This window comes from Canis lupus, chromosome 35, assembly GCF_048164855.1.
Source record: "Canis lupus baileyi chromosome 35, mCanLup2.hap1, whole genome shotgun sequence".
Taxonomy (NCBI): Eukaryota; Metazoa; Chordata; class Mammalia; order Carnivora; family Canidae; genus Canis; species Canis lupus.
In genome coordinates this window covers 21,040,176-21,054,652 of record NC_132872.1, presented here as the reverse complement: position 1 = coordinate 21,054,652, position 14,477 = coordinate 21,040,176, and the positions used below count along the sequence as shown (strand labels likewise).

The following is a 14,477-nucleotide window of genomic DNA, read 5'->3' as shown; positions in this document are numbered from 1 at the left end:
AAAGCTTTTATTATGGCACTTGCTGCCTGTTTGGTAATTTCAGTGGAGCCTCACGTTGCCACTAATGTAAAAGATTTGTCAGATTTTCCATTGTGAACTTCATTGTGTTGAGTGTTTAAACATTTCCCACTGTGTCAGCCTAAAATTCTTCCCTGTAAGTTTCCACCTGGCATGCATTTTTCAAAATATCAGAAATGGTCAACAAATCAGTTTAGCATATTTCCCTTTGAAGTTCAAGAAACAATTAAAAAACATAAACCCAGGTAAATTGTCTTATGTTTGCTTCATCCACCAATGCACACATGAATTTGTGCACTCATAGATACATACATTTATCTAAATCCAAGAGGGAAAAAAAGTAGAGAGTTTTCTTGGTAAAGAGAAAAACATTGTATAAATATTTCAGTGAGCTTGGTCATCTCTTAGATCATATGAACCATGAAAATATTTGCTTAGTGACAATAATGTTTTTATTGAGAACATAAGTCATGAAAAAGACCAATGAAATCTACTGCTCTAAATATTTATTAATGATTTGCAGTCAAATACAATGTATTTTTTTATTATTTAGTGTTCTAGCAGAGACCCTCATAGCAAAGCTCTGACAGGGCACTGTTCCTTTTTTTTTTTTTTTTTTAAGATTTTTTATTTATTTATTCATGGAAGACACAGAGAGAGAGGCAGAGACACAGGCAGAGGGAGAAGCAGGCTCCATGCAGGGAGCCCAATGTGGGACTCGATCCCCGGTCTCCAGGATCACGCCATGGACCGAAGGCAGCACTGAACCGCTGGGCCACCTGGGCTGCCCGGCACTGTTCCTTTAGAATAAACACAATCCTTTTTTAGAATGTTACCTAATCCCATTTTCTTCAAATCCTAACCTCTGTGTAGACCCCCTTCACTTATGGCAGGGTTAGTATTGAGCTTCCTACCTAGATGCAAACTTCATCTAAATATGACAAATTGATGTAATATGTATTGTAATATATTGAAATACATTATAAAGGCAGAAAATAAAGGAGAGATTGTTTTCATGAAAATACTTAAATTTTGTATTCTCAAGAGACAATAAAATGGAAGAGCTCTAAGACCTCCCCTTATCCTTGAGTATATGAATGAGAGCAATTTAATATACTTTCATGTGCAATAGCTTATATTCAGGACTGATTCTCCTTCCCAGGGCTAGCCAATTTATAGAAATGGTAAAGGATGTACCTACGTGTGTCCCTTTCATATACAAACCGACCCTATATCACAAGCAATTCCTTTGTTTGGTTCTCATAGGTTCCCACAATCAAGGCCACTATCCCTCTGTCCTACTCACCCTAAGTCTAGGTACCAGATAAGAAGAAACAGCCTCTATGCCCCAAAGCCTGCTATAATTATTTAAGGTAGCTAATCCTAAATCTCCTTACACTGGCTTGCCTTGCCTTCCTGTTAAAATCACAATGAAGCCTCTTACTGATGGTTTCACCCCATTTGTTCTGCCTTCCAACTGATCCTGGTGCTTTTCCATGTGGCTCCCTCTTCTTGGGAACCATAACAAACTGTCATTTCAATGATATCACCTGATCCATTGGTCTCACTATACCTGACTAATAATGACATCTACATTTAAAAACACGTGGATGGAAGAAGAAGTACAGTTTAGGGTCAGAAACATAACTAATTTTTTCAGGTCAAGTAATCTTGTACATTTACTCCTTCAGCAACCTTGTAAGGCCAAGATGTTCCTATTGGGAATAAAACAATAAATAGAGGAGATATAATCTGAGTCTTTGAAAAAGCTATACTCAATTTAGATATGCATATGAATATTAAGACAATTATAGTGTAGTGCTTAACATAAGCTCCAGTGTTAAAGGAAGTCTTTCTTTCAAAAAGTTGTATTTGATCCCAAAAGATAATGTTTAGGAATTGGTTACCACCAATATTCTTGAATATCAGCTCTTTAGAGATAGTCCTTGAATATCAGTTAATTCCTGAATATCCTCTTCTTCATTTTCAGGACTAGAATACAAATGATAACTCTGGAATGGCTGTAAGGATTGCTGAAATATTATAGTTACAGTGCAAGGGACATGATAGCCATCTACAGTTGTATCCACCAAGCCCATGTCCTTTTCTCCCTGACTTCTTTTCTATTCTTCACTTTTCTATAAGTCTAGCATTTAACAACAATCTAGCCAATATAGAACCTAGCTTCCCTTGTGCTTTTTACTGAGAATTCAATTTGGCTGATGCTATAGCTTCAGTCTGGATACCCTTGGGTTGGAGAACATGTGTTAAGTATTCTTTTAGCAGTCTGCCAAATTGATTCAATTGCATGTTTTGGAACACTAGATTTCTATTTACTTAAAGTAAAACAGATCAGCAAATCATCTCTAATCAACTTGATATGTGTGTAGCAAATACACTTAGAAACTTAACTAGATGACCGAAGTGACAGCCAACATTTATGATCAAATACAACCATTAGGGAAATTGGTAGGTAACACGTTTAGACATTTAGCCCATGCAGCATACTCCTTGAATACCACTCTGTACAAACAAAGTATTTTGCTAGAGTTTAGGAGCTCCATTCTACTGGAGAAAAGGACTTTTTTACAAGTTGGATAAACTGTTTTTCAAGGCAAGACTTCTTGAAAAACACAACCAAGATAATAATCTCCAAGTCCTTTAAATATACTTTACTTTTAAGAAAAAAAAATGATATCTTACAAATGTAATTCATTCACTAATAAATATGCATTAAGTGCCAGGTGTCAAGGACTGTGCTGGGCCCCAGAGACTCAGTGGTAAAAAAATGTCCTTTGTGCCTTAGAGCTTACAATATAGGGGGAAAGATAGCAAATAGCCATGGAAACATGAAATTGTCATCATTCTATGGTTAGTTAATAGGTAAAAAGAGCTCATCATGGAGGGCTGGAAAATTTTCCTTAGGATCAGACAATTGAAGTGAAATATTAAGAATGATTAGAAGTTACATGGGAAAAGAAGAAAATATGTTCTGGCACTAGGAAAGGACATGGCAGAAAGGCCGTGGGTTAGAGATGCTACATCTGGGGTATTTAAGAGCCGAGAGAAAGACAGGATAGCATAAGTGGACCAAATTAAGGAGATACATTGTGAGCTGTGACATGAAGGGTAAAGCCAAAATACCACAGCTTTAAGCCCTGCTAAATAATTTATTCTCTATCTTATGGGCAATGAAAAACATTGACTAGACTTAAGCAAGCACGTGATTTAATTAGATTAGGATTTTCAAAAGATCCATTGTGTATAGATTTAATAAGAGGGCAAGAAAAGATAAAGGAGGCTATTTTGAAGGCCCAGGATTTATATGGTGGCAGCCTGGATTCAGGCAGTAGTGGGAAGGTGAGAAAGAAATGGACATACTTGAGAGAGATTTAGGAAGTAAAATTAGCACAGTTTCTTTTAGTTTGAATAAAGATTGTGAAAAAGAGGGAAGTTGGAGGGTGACTGTAAGATTTCAAGCGTGTGTAACTATGAATTCACTGAAGTAGAAATTATATTACCTGAAACTGGCAATGTTACAGATGACTAGATTTGAAGGGTGAGACAGATTGATTTGATTTTGAACATGTTGACTTGGGGGAGACTTTGAGTCATTTCAGTGAAGATATCTAGGGGGCATTTAGATCTGATGCTCAGAGGAGGTATCTGGTCTAGAGATATAAACTTGTGAGTCATCTGTACATGAGGTCATTGAAAAATAAACATCAATATGGATGTCAAACAAGAGAGTATAGAATAAGAAGTGAAGTGGGACCAGAGCCAAACCCTGAAGAACTCCAAAATTTGGTGGCTGATAAAGGAACTCAAAAGAGAAAAATGCCCAAAGAAAAAAGAAAATCACTTGGTCAATACTACTTAAAAGCCAATGGTCAAGACATCATTTCTTTCCAGGAAAGATTATGCAGCCTGTGGGATGCTGCTGACTGAATTAGTCTTACCAGCTCCCAGGTAGATTCTGTGATGCTAATGAACTCTAAGCCTAGGCGCTGCCAACTTGGGATCTATGAATCCAATAAGTTGTATGAAAATTATAACGTGGTCTAGCTTGAGAGAGCAGTCAGGTTAGAGTCCGAGATGATTATCATATGATGCCACTCATATGTGGAAACAAAACAGGATCATTGAGGGAGAGAGAGAAAAATAAAACAAGACAAAATCAGAGAGGGAGACAAATCATAAGAGACTCTTAATCATAGGAAACAAACTGAGGATTGCTGAAGGGGGGCGTATGGGAGGATGGGGTTACTCAGTGATGGACTGTAAGGAGGGCACGTGATGTAATGAGCATTGGGTGTTATATAAGACTGATGTATCACTGAACCCTACATCTGAAACTAATAATACATCTTATGTGAATTAATTGAATTTAATTAAAAATATATTAAAAAGAAAAGTTTTTAAAAAATGGAGTTTAATTTTAGAGCAGTTTTAGGTTCACACAAAATTGAGCAAAACCTACAGAGATTTCTGGTATACCCCTGCCCTCACCATTTTTTTTAATGCAAAAATTTTAGGAAATTTCCTAAAACATTCCCAGAAAAAATAAAGAATCAGAATCTCCAAAGGCCATGTGCTTTGTTGAGATTTCTTTTCAGGGATGCCTGGGTGGCTCAGCAGTTGAGTGTCTGCCTTCTGCTCAGGATGTGATCCTGGAGTCCTGGGATTGAGTCCCACATGTGGCTTCCTGCATGGAGCCTGCTTCTCCCTCTGCCTATGTCTCTGTCTGCCTCTTTCTCTGTGTCTCTCATGAATAAATAAATAAAATCTTCAAAAAAAAAAAAGAGAGATTTCTTTTCAAGTAAGCAATGAAGTCTTTAAATTGATTTTTTTCTATTTGGGTTTTTTTCTTAGAAAGGTCTCTGCTCACTTAAATTATATAAGCTTCATGCTAAAACCTGACTCTATGCCTACGTCAGCCCCTTCAAAGTCCCTAATATTTGGCCATGGACACAAGGCTATGCAATAACTTATTCTTTACCTGAGACAACTTCCTCCTAATAACAAATGAGGTTTTATAGAGAGCCCTATAACTCCTTGCTGCCTTGGTTCTACCCTCCTGCCCTAAGTGTTCTGGGTATATAGAAATATTAGAGTGGCATAAAGTGTAAAGATTTTGTTCGGGATCCCTGGGTGGCGCAGCGGTTTGGCGCCTGCCTTTGGCCCAGGGCGCGATCCTGGAGACCTGGGATCGATTCCCACGTCGGGCTCCCGGTGCATGGAGCCTGCTTCTCCCTCTGCCTGTGTCTCTGCCTCTCTCTCTCTCTGTGACTATCATAAATAAATAAAAAAATTTAAAAAAAAAAAAAAAAAAGATTTTGTTAAAGCCAACCGGAAGCCATTTGCCACAGAAGAGGTACTGAGCAAACAAGTAGACCAATACTCTCAGTCAGTTTATGTAAAGCAGACTTTGTCAAAACTAGCACAATGAGCAGAATGGGTAAGGTGGCAAAAAGGGAGATTATGTATGGCTGCAAGAGCATGGACTTCCACTTACCAAAGCCAATCTAGCTCTGATCCTTTCTGAATATCCAACAAATTGAACAAAGACTGATGTTTGAGCCACCGATATGGCATTATATCTTGAGAAGACCAAATGGCCACTTGGTGGCAATTTGACTGTATTGAGTCATTTTTATTCTACTCCAATGGTCCAATAGTTGTCCTTACAAGGATAGATACTTAACTTTGCTATGTGTTGTATCAGATAGCACCGTATATCCACGTCTTTCAGAATACCTGATCTACAACCATGGAATGCCACACAATACAGCATCCAGTCATGGACCCACTTGATGGCAAGAGAGGTGTGAGATTAGGCCTAAAACAATGGAATCTTAGAAAGGGAGACAGAACGTAAAGACTGCTCACTCTGGGAAACGAACTAGGGGTGGTAGAAGGGGAGGAGGGCGGGGGGTGGGAGTGAGTGGGTGACGGGCACTGGGGGTTATTCTGTATGTTGGTAAATTGAACACCAATAAAAAATAAATTAAAAAAAAAGAAAAGAAAAATGGACTCAACAAGCATAAAAAAAAAAAAAATGGAATCCACTAGTCATACCACGTACCGTGTCATCTAATGGCAGCCAACCTCAGGAATGCAGGAATAGCCTTCTAAAGGTACAGCTGAAAGACAGCTCAGAGGAAGCTCTGAAAGGATGGTGTACCATCTGTCAGGATACAATACATTTATCAGGTCAGAAACCTTTATATGCTAGGCCCCAAAAGGGAAAACATACAGTCCAGGATCCAAGATACAGAAGCAAGAATGTCTCCACTTACCAGCACTGCCAGTGACTCACTGAGATATTTTTTTTTTTTTAATTTTAATCTCCTTACATTTCTGGTTTCTAGAGAGACCCAGCCAAAATCTTAGTTTGGCTACAAGTTAAAGTTCTTTGTGCCCAAAAACCAGGAATCAACATACCTTCAGGGGTAATTGATCACAGTCAGCAGGAGATATGGCTGCTTTTACACTATGGAAACTGGGAGGAATATTTGTGTAACCCAGGTGATTTAATTGGCTGCCTCCTGATTCAACTTTCTTCCGTTGTAATTGTGAACAAGCATATGATGCAACCCCAGGCTAAGAAAGTCGTGACCATCGAGTGTTCTGTCCCCTAATTATGAAGGATTGGGTCACAAGCCACCAATACCTGAATGAGTGATAGCTGAAGGCTTGAGGAATTAAGAATGGGTAGTGAGGAAGGAAGAGTGCCGTATTGACTGCAGTGATTGGGGTTGTTTATCCTACTAACTTTTTCCAGTGTTTACTCTCACAAAGAAAGACTCACAGGGACAATGGAATAGCTGTTCCCAAACTGCGTGGGAGGAAATTGAGAATGAGCAGGGGAAGGCTCTGGAGAGATCATCAGACTGGGGTGTAGATTTGATACAAAGTCAAAGAGGAAATGAGAAAAGGTTGGACGGAAGTGTCCTGTGTTATAAGGAGGTCTAAGAAAGATGCAGCAGAATTTTGGTGAGTCCTTGAGCTAAAGAAATCTGTCAGAGTAGTCTCAGATATCCAAATAATGAGTTTGCTTTTGTTTTCCTGTGGCACCAAATCATTGGCTGAGAGCAGCCTTTGGGAGGTGTTGCCTTAGAAGCAATAGATTTTAAAACGGAGTCGCTGAAGCTATCAGTTAATCTTTGCTTCTTATAGCTGAATATCTGCAAGCACAGTTCCATGGTCATCATAGTCATTATTTACTTAGATCATAATGTTCATTTGAAGCATAAAATTGACTGACTACAATGTGAGAATTACTAGGAAAAATAAGTAAAGATCATCATCTCCAGTAATCTCGCCAGAAACCTCAAAGTACTCTTTATATATCTACTTCTGGGTTCATTCAAACATCAATTCTATCTGATTGTGGCCTACAAAATACTCTTGATTTTTTCCACTGTTTTTATCAGGTCTTGACTAAACTTTAGGAACAGACTTCTAATAAGTATTCCTAAATCTGGTCTCACCTTTCAACACATTTGGAAAATAGCTGTTGGTATAATCCCTCTGGGCAAATCCCTCTGGGCAAATCCCTAGCTGTTGGTATAATGAACAGTATGTTCTTTTAACTGGCCTGCCCCAAAATTCCTAGATGTTCCTTAACATACAATGTCTACCATTCCAGCTTCAACTCTTTATACTTTTTGCATACTGAAGTAATGATAGAATTTCCAAAACTCCCCGTACATATTTTCTCTTTCTCCAAGTTTTTTATATATGACATTCCTACTTTCTCCTTCAGAAAAGTAGAGGAGGGATGGCCTATCACATCTATCACTTCCTCTGAGGAGTTTCTCAGGAAGACTTCGCCATTCTACGTATTTGCTCCCATAATAAGTAGGTGTTCCATCCTTTAAGATATTACATTGACATTGTTTGTTTATAGGTATGTTTTGTCTTTGGCAGAAATAGTATAAATAGAGACCTAGGTTTGATTTTCAGCCTTCAGACTTACCATATACGTTTCCTGAAAGTTTTTTTCATCATTTGCCAAATGGGAAAACAATAGCTTTCATGTATGGCTGGTTTAGGATTAAATGATATAATGCCTGGGGTGCCTGGGTGGCTCATTCGATTGAGCATCTGCCTTCAACTCAGATCATGATCCCAGAGTCCTGGGATCCAGCCCCATGCTGGGCTCCCTGCTCTGTGGGGAGCCTGCTTCTCTCTCTCTCTCTCCCCTGCTTGTTCTATCTCTCTGTCAAATAAATAAATAGAATCTTTTAAAAAATTAAAATACAATCTTTTAATGCCTAAAGAGATTTGCAAACGATGATTAGATATTATTACTACTAGCTAAACATTATTGAGTGCTTTCTCAGTACCAGGCGGTATTCTAAATATCTTCTCAAGTCTTAAATTCCTAGAGGTTTTACTATCTTTATTTTAGAAATGAGGACCTGAAGCAGAAAGAGATTAAATAAATTGCTCACTTCACATTTATCAATTGTTAGTGTCAGGATTTCAACCCAATCAGTTTGACAGAAGAGCACGTGCTCATCCATTAAACTCTTAAATGTTGGCTGCTTTATATATATTTCCTTTCCTTGATTTCCATACCCTTATTTTTTCCCAATTATATAGTTTTGTTTTGTTTTAAAGACAAGAAGTGACTCTTATTTGTATGGACCATGTCTCTATTCCCAGAAACTAAAGCAATGACTACAAATAGAGCAAGTACTAAATACCTGGAAGTTAAATGAATGAATTCCCACCTGTGGGAAAGCATTGCTTAGGGAAAGCCAGTCTTCGGTGCAACATCTTCAGGCAGGTTTAGGAGGAATCTGCTATGAACTAAGTTGTGTTCCTCTAAAATTTATGCTGATACCCCAAACTTCAGCATGTAGTATTTGGAAATGGGGCCTTCAACAGGCAGTTAGGGTTAGATGACATGGTAAAGGTGGAGCCCCCATGGTGGGACTACAAGAAGAAGAGTAAGAGTGAGAGTGGGAGAGATGGTTCTCATGCTGCCATGTCATGACACCAGTGAGAAGGTGGCCATCTGCAAGCTTACCAGAAACCAATACCTTGATCTTAGACACCAGGCAGTCTGTAGTATCCTGTTTTAGCAGTCAGAACTATTTAATACAGTGTCTAAGCCCAAGACACACTTGTAAAGCACTAATCTGTGTCAGGGCATGCTTTTAGCGGAAATTCTGTGAGTGTAATTAGACAGGCAGGGTCAGCCAGGATCATGGGCATACCTGATACCGAAGCTTATCAGCAACAAGGTACATGGCACACTGAGATAGAGTCAGAAATAGAAGGTCAAGGTCACATCAATAGAATAGGCAGGTGGATATTTAATAAATGAATGAAATCAGAACTAGTTTATCAAACTAGGACAGCTGTGCAAGCAGGGTCAAGAAACAAACTGTTGGGACACCTGCATGGCTCAGTGGTTGAGCGTCTGCCTTTAGCTCAGAGTGTGATCCCAGGGTTCTGGGATCGAGTCCCATATCGGGCTCCCTTCTGGGAGCCTGCTTCTCCCTCTGCCTGTGTCTCTGTTGTCTCTCTGTGTCTTTCATGAATAAACAAATAAAATCTTAAAAAAAAAGAAAAGAAAAGAAACAAACTGTTCCTAAGTCCTTGTGCTCTGACACTTCCTCTAAAGACGGATGTGCCTTTATTTGTGACTCATCATGTTTTCTCTTATCTTCACCTTGACAAGGGTAAAAAAGGGAAGAATAAATGGAGGGCTAGGATTTGGACCACATCTGATGTCATATGTTGGGTTAAGAAGACTGTGCTCTCACCTAGAGACTGTATGACCTCATGGGAAAGCTTTAGAGAACAAACAACACCACAGAGTTCCAATTTGAAGCAAGTTTACTATCCATGTCAGGAAGCCTTGACCTGAAGGCTACCCATAGGATGAAAGTGATGGGGAGCATAACTTCCTGGGCTGAATGGGCCTCATCAGCGTAGAGCAATATACAGAGAAGAGAGGAGGCTTTGAGCAAAGCTGCTAACACTCTGAGACTAAGAGATGCTCCAGCTGGACAAAGGGAACAGGGAGGGGAAAGAGACTGTCGCTAGGGTATTTGCCACATCTAACGTGAGACAACATGCAGTCACGCATTATCTTCCATTAGGCTCCCAAACCCCATCCAAACACATCAATAGTTATTTGTTCCACTATCCTATTCCACCTCCTTAGATTCTTGCATCTCCCTTTGTCTTAATAGCTAATTAAGACAATTAAGACAATAATTGTCTTAATAGCCAACCTTTGGCCAGGACCTAATCCTTCCTATCATGCCCATTGCAATAGGAATACTGTAGACAGAATATTATTCTAAAACACAAGAGATATTCTAGTGCCGGTGACTCTCAAGTATTCCCCATAAATTTCAAGATACTACAGTTCACAATACACATATGTCCTTCATGATTTGGCATCGTTTTTAGCTATTCCATCTCAACCTTCTACTTCACCCCACCTTGCGCTCTATACAACAGCAATACCTGTGACTTTCCAAACAACTTCTTCTCTCCTACCTTTGGACTTGACCTGGAATTCTCTTTATCCATTTTATGCTTCTAACAGACTCTTCCTTAGATGTCATGTATCATATCGAAACTTAACTAATCTGTGTAGCTTTTTTTTATTTCCTTAGGCAAGTTTAGGAGCTTAGTCTTCTACGGTCCTACTGCATTTCATCTTCAGAACACCTGATAGCACTTAGCATGTGGTGCTGCTATTTTGCTGAGTTGTCCTCTTCACCTTTAGCCTGTGCATGTTTGTGTCTTCCCTGACCTACCAAAACTCAAATGTGAAACTGTAATCCTTAATGCGATAGTATTTGGAAATGATGCCTTTGGGAGGTAATTAGGTCATGAGAGTGGAGTCTCATGATGGGATTAGGACCCTTAGAAGAGAGAACTGAGAGATCTTGCATAATCTCTTTGCTCTCCAGCGTGTGAAGATACCACAATAAGACAGTAACCCACAAGTCAGGAAGCAGGCCCTCACCCAGATCTGTTAAGTGTCTTGATTTTGGACTTCTCAGCCTCCAGAACTGTGAGAAATAATGTTTGCTGTATTTTTGTTGTAGCAGCTCACAATGACTAAGACAGACTATAAGCATTTTAGAGCAGGGACAATGTTCTTTTGGATAAACAATGTTAGATGGTTCCTGTCACTTAAGAACTTTCCATTAACCTGTTGTTTATGAATGAACTAATAAAGGAAAGAATATTGATTTAGAGTCTTTATCACTAATTAATCTGATTCTGTCAGTCTTACTCTTCTCTCTTCATCAGATGAATTTTGTCTAGCATGGAAAGGGAATACGGTGGCATACAATTGAGGAGGTGGCCTACATGGCACCAATGGATACGGGAGGAAAGATGTTCTGAGACAAAAAAGGGGGAGGGGGGAGTGTGGTATCTCTTAAGTCATACTAAGTAGAGATTTAGAGGGTTTTGTGTTTTTTTGTGTTGTTTTTGTTTTGTTTTGTTTTCTCTCTTTCCCCATGGATTTCTCTTAGTGGGAGAGATAATCACATAAGCATTGCTCATGAGACATTACAGCTCACTGTGAGGTGGATAATATTCTTAGGCCACTAGGGGGCCACAGGTATTCGTTCAATTTTTGGCACTTTATTTTCTTAGCTACTGCTGCGTATAATAAAAAAGATAGAAAGAAATCACCAAAACACGTAAAAGGAGAAGTTTAACAGATTCTGTTCATCCTAATAAATAACATTTTAAGCTTGAGATTAGAAGCCAAAGGAGTTTAGGAGTTTAGAGCCATGGTCCAGGGACCAAAACAATACAAATACCCTAAGATTACAAAATAGGTTCTCAGTGTGGATTGTTTTCTTTGCCCCATGTGTAAGCTTCTCAAATGATTACAATGATTAGGACCTCTTTCAACCCTGCACAGATAGCAAGGAAAGAAGAAATAAAAACAGCAACCATTCCACAAGCAGTCACAGGGAAACAGAATTCAGAAGAGATGGAGTCGACAGGGGCAGATATAAAAATGGAAAAATGGAAAGAGCAGGTTAAAGCCTCGGGGTTGCTGTAAAAGAGGAAAAGACATTATGGGGAGTCCTGCAGTTCTTGTGAATATGCAACTTATTCTGAGGTCTCACTTCTTCTCTCCATCTTCCAGTAAGTCTTGGAAAACTTTTCTTTTTTTTTTTTTTTTTGAAATTCAGTGCTAGAATGATTCATACCTTAATCACTTCCTGTAGTTGGTTGGTTGGTTTTTCATCCATTCAGTTTTGAGATAGTAATGGAACAACTATTTTGGGGGGCCATATATTGATCCAAGAGATGCATCAAGACCTTTTTAATAAATATTTCATTCCTTCATGCAGTGAATGGCCAGCATACTTCATGATCTGGTACAATGTTAGAGGCTACAGATACACAGCAAAAGAGACAAGTATGGTCCCCACACATATGGAAATCATAACCTTTTAGAAAAGACAAACACTAAATGGAAAAATCTCACAAATAATCAATTATTCATTCTAGTAGGGTTGTGGAGTCAAACGGGAGAGAGCAAGAACTAATTATGAAAGAGAGAAGGTGCCACAGGCATACCTAACCCATTTCACAACTTCACCAACTGCTAATCATTGTCAACTCTAATATAAGACTCTAATTTTACTCTTAAAGCAAATTTCCCAGCATATTTCTGTGATGAACTTAGGGAAAAGACCTTGTTCCAAAAGTGCCTGCTGTTGATAAAGTCTCTGGCACTCTGTGGAACAAGTGAACAGTTTTTTACATAAAAATGTGATAGGAAGTCTGTGGAGACTCCCTCCTCAAAAGAAGGGAGGTATTTTCAATTGAAGGAATTCTGAAATGTGAGAGGAGGGTTCAACACTTACCACCTAGTATAATCAGCTTACCATCATGCTCTGGCCCCCAAAGCACAAACATATTGGCGATCTACCTTAAAGTTTGTGGTTTACAAAGAGATTATTCAAGGAGATCTCACAGTAGAGTGGGTAAGACTGTAGGCACTGTTAGTGGACTGCCCGGGATTTGATTATGACTCTACAGTTTACCGACTGTGCAATCTTGGGCAAGTCACTTAAACTTTCTGTGCTCCATTTTGTAAGCACAGTAGGAAAAAAGCAGAACCTACTTCATGAGGTTGTTGTGAGGATTAAATGAAATAATACAAGTAAATACAAAAATATCCCTGTGCACATAGAAAATGCTTTGTAAACATTATGTATTTGTATGTGTGTAGTGTATTTGTATTAAGGGTAGAGAATACTTACACAACTTCCAATATTTAGGAGTATTTTTTTTATTGTGTAAGAACCCTGTAGTAGGTAAGAATTTCTACAAATAAGCTGGGTAGCTCTTCTCAAAAATAAAGATAATGATTATCACAAACATAATAACATCATTTCAGGATATAACTATAAATATTGCATTAAAATATGGGAAAAGTTTAATGATGGCTATTTTTAAATGGCTAATTCATTAGGAAAAAAAGAAAAACAATATTTGCCCCCCTTGAATCTCATGGTTTTCTGATGACCATGGGATTTTTTAGACTTAAGCAAAGCCTACTTCTAATATGGCTGTCACAAGCCTTTCTTTCTAGAAATGAGAATATTCTGAAATCAGGTAGACACTATACATTTTTTTTTTTGATGGTAGAACAGGTAATTAAGTCAGGTTTCTGAATTCTCTCAATAGTCTTTGTATACTCCATGTTGAAAATTTGAGAATGGATTAAGTACTTTTAAGATAAGCATTGCTTTTTCCTCCTCCTTCAGATAAATGTATAAAGATTAACATTTGTAAGACAACACTGAGTAAAACACATTAACTTCCTTCCATATCCTAGCTCTGTTTTATAATCTCTTATATCTTTATAAATTATTTTTTGTTTACAAAAAGTTAAGCATTTATTATCTGCTTATCTTCCCATGACCCTGTGAGATAGACAAGCCAGATCTTGATATTCCCATTTTTCAGATAAGGAACCTGAGGTTATATAACTTTTCCAAAGTTAATAAAACCAGGGGGTTGCTTCATCACAAGTAGAATTCAGATCTCCTCATATCAACCCATTTTTTTCTTTGCATTGTTTCCTCTTTTTCCTTTCATATCATTCTCTATTATATTTTTTGATATTAACTTATATATTTAGCCCTGTCGGCATCACTCTGAGAGAAATCATAAATATTACATATTTGAGAACACGAAAAAATTTTATTAGCCATAAAATAGAACTCTGATCATAATCTTTTTCAATGTCAACCAGTAAAATCTTACTTAAAATGCCAAGGTACAGAAAGGATGTTTGGAAAACATTCCTAATTAATTGGTATTACTCATTATATATTCCACTAAGTGTCTTTTCTTAACTTCTTATATTTGTAAGCATCTGTGGAGATTTTTCTATATAGAATAACCTAAAATGCTGGTTCTCTGATTTTTATTCAAGGATA

The 14,477-nt window shown here is 38.1% G+C and overlaps 2 long non-coding RNA genes across 3 annotated transcripts in view; one reads left to right on the top strand and one right to left on the bottom strand.

Moving 5' to 3' along the window:
* Positions 1-606: 606 nt before the first annotated feature.
* Positions 607-6,515, bottom strand: LOC140624855 (uncharacterized). The gene is made up of 3 exons (XR_012024298.1): positions 6,463-6,515; positions 6,104-6,205; positions 607-818 (listed from the first exon to the last, which is right to left on the bottom strand). It is a non-coding gene; the product is annotated as an uncharacterized lncRNA (long non-coding RNA).
* A 5,477-nt stretch (positions 6,516-11,992) lies between these two features.
* LOC140624962 (uncharacterized) overlaps positions 11,993-14,477 on the top strand; it is a 95,381-nt gene continuing 92,896 nt past the window's right edge. For both annotated transcript variants that reach the window (XR_012024381.1, XR_012024380.1), the window contains exon 1: positions 11,993-12,165. This is a non-coding gene — a long non-coding RNA (uncharacterized lncRNA). The remainder of the gene's footprint in view (positions 12,166-14,477) is intronic.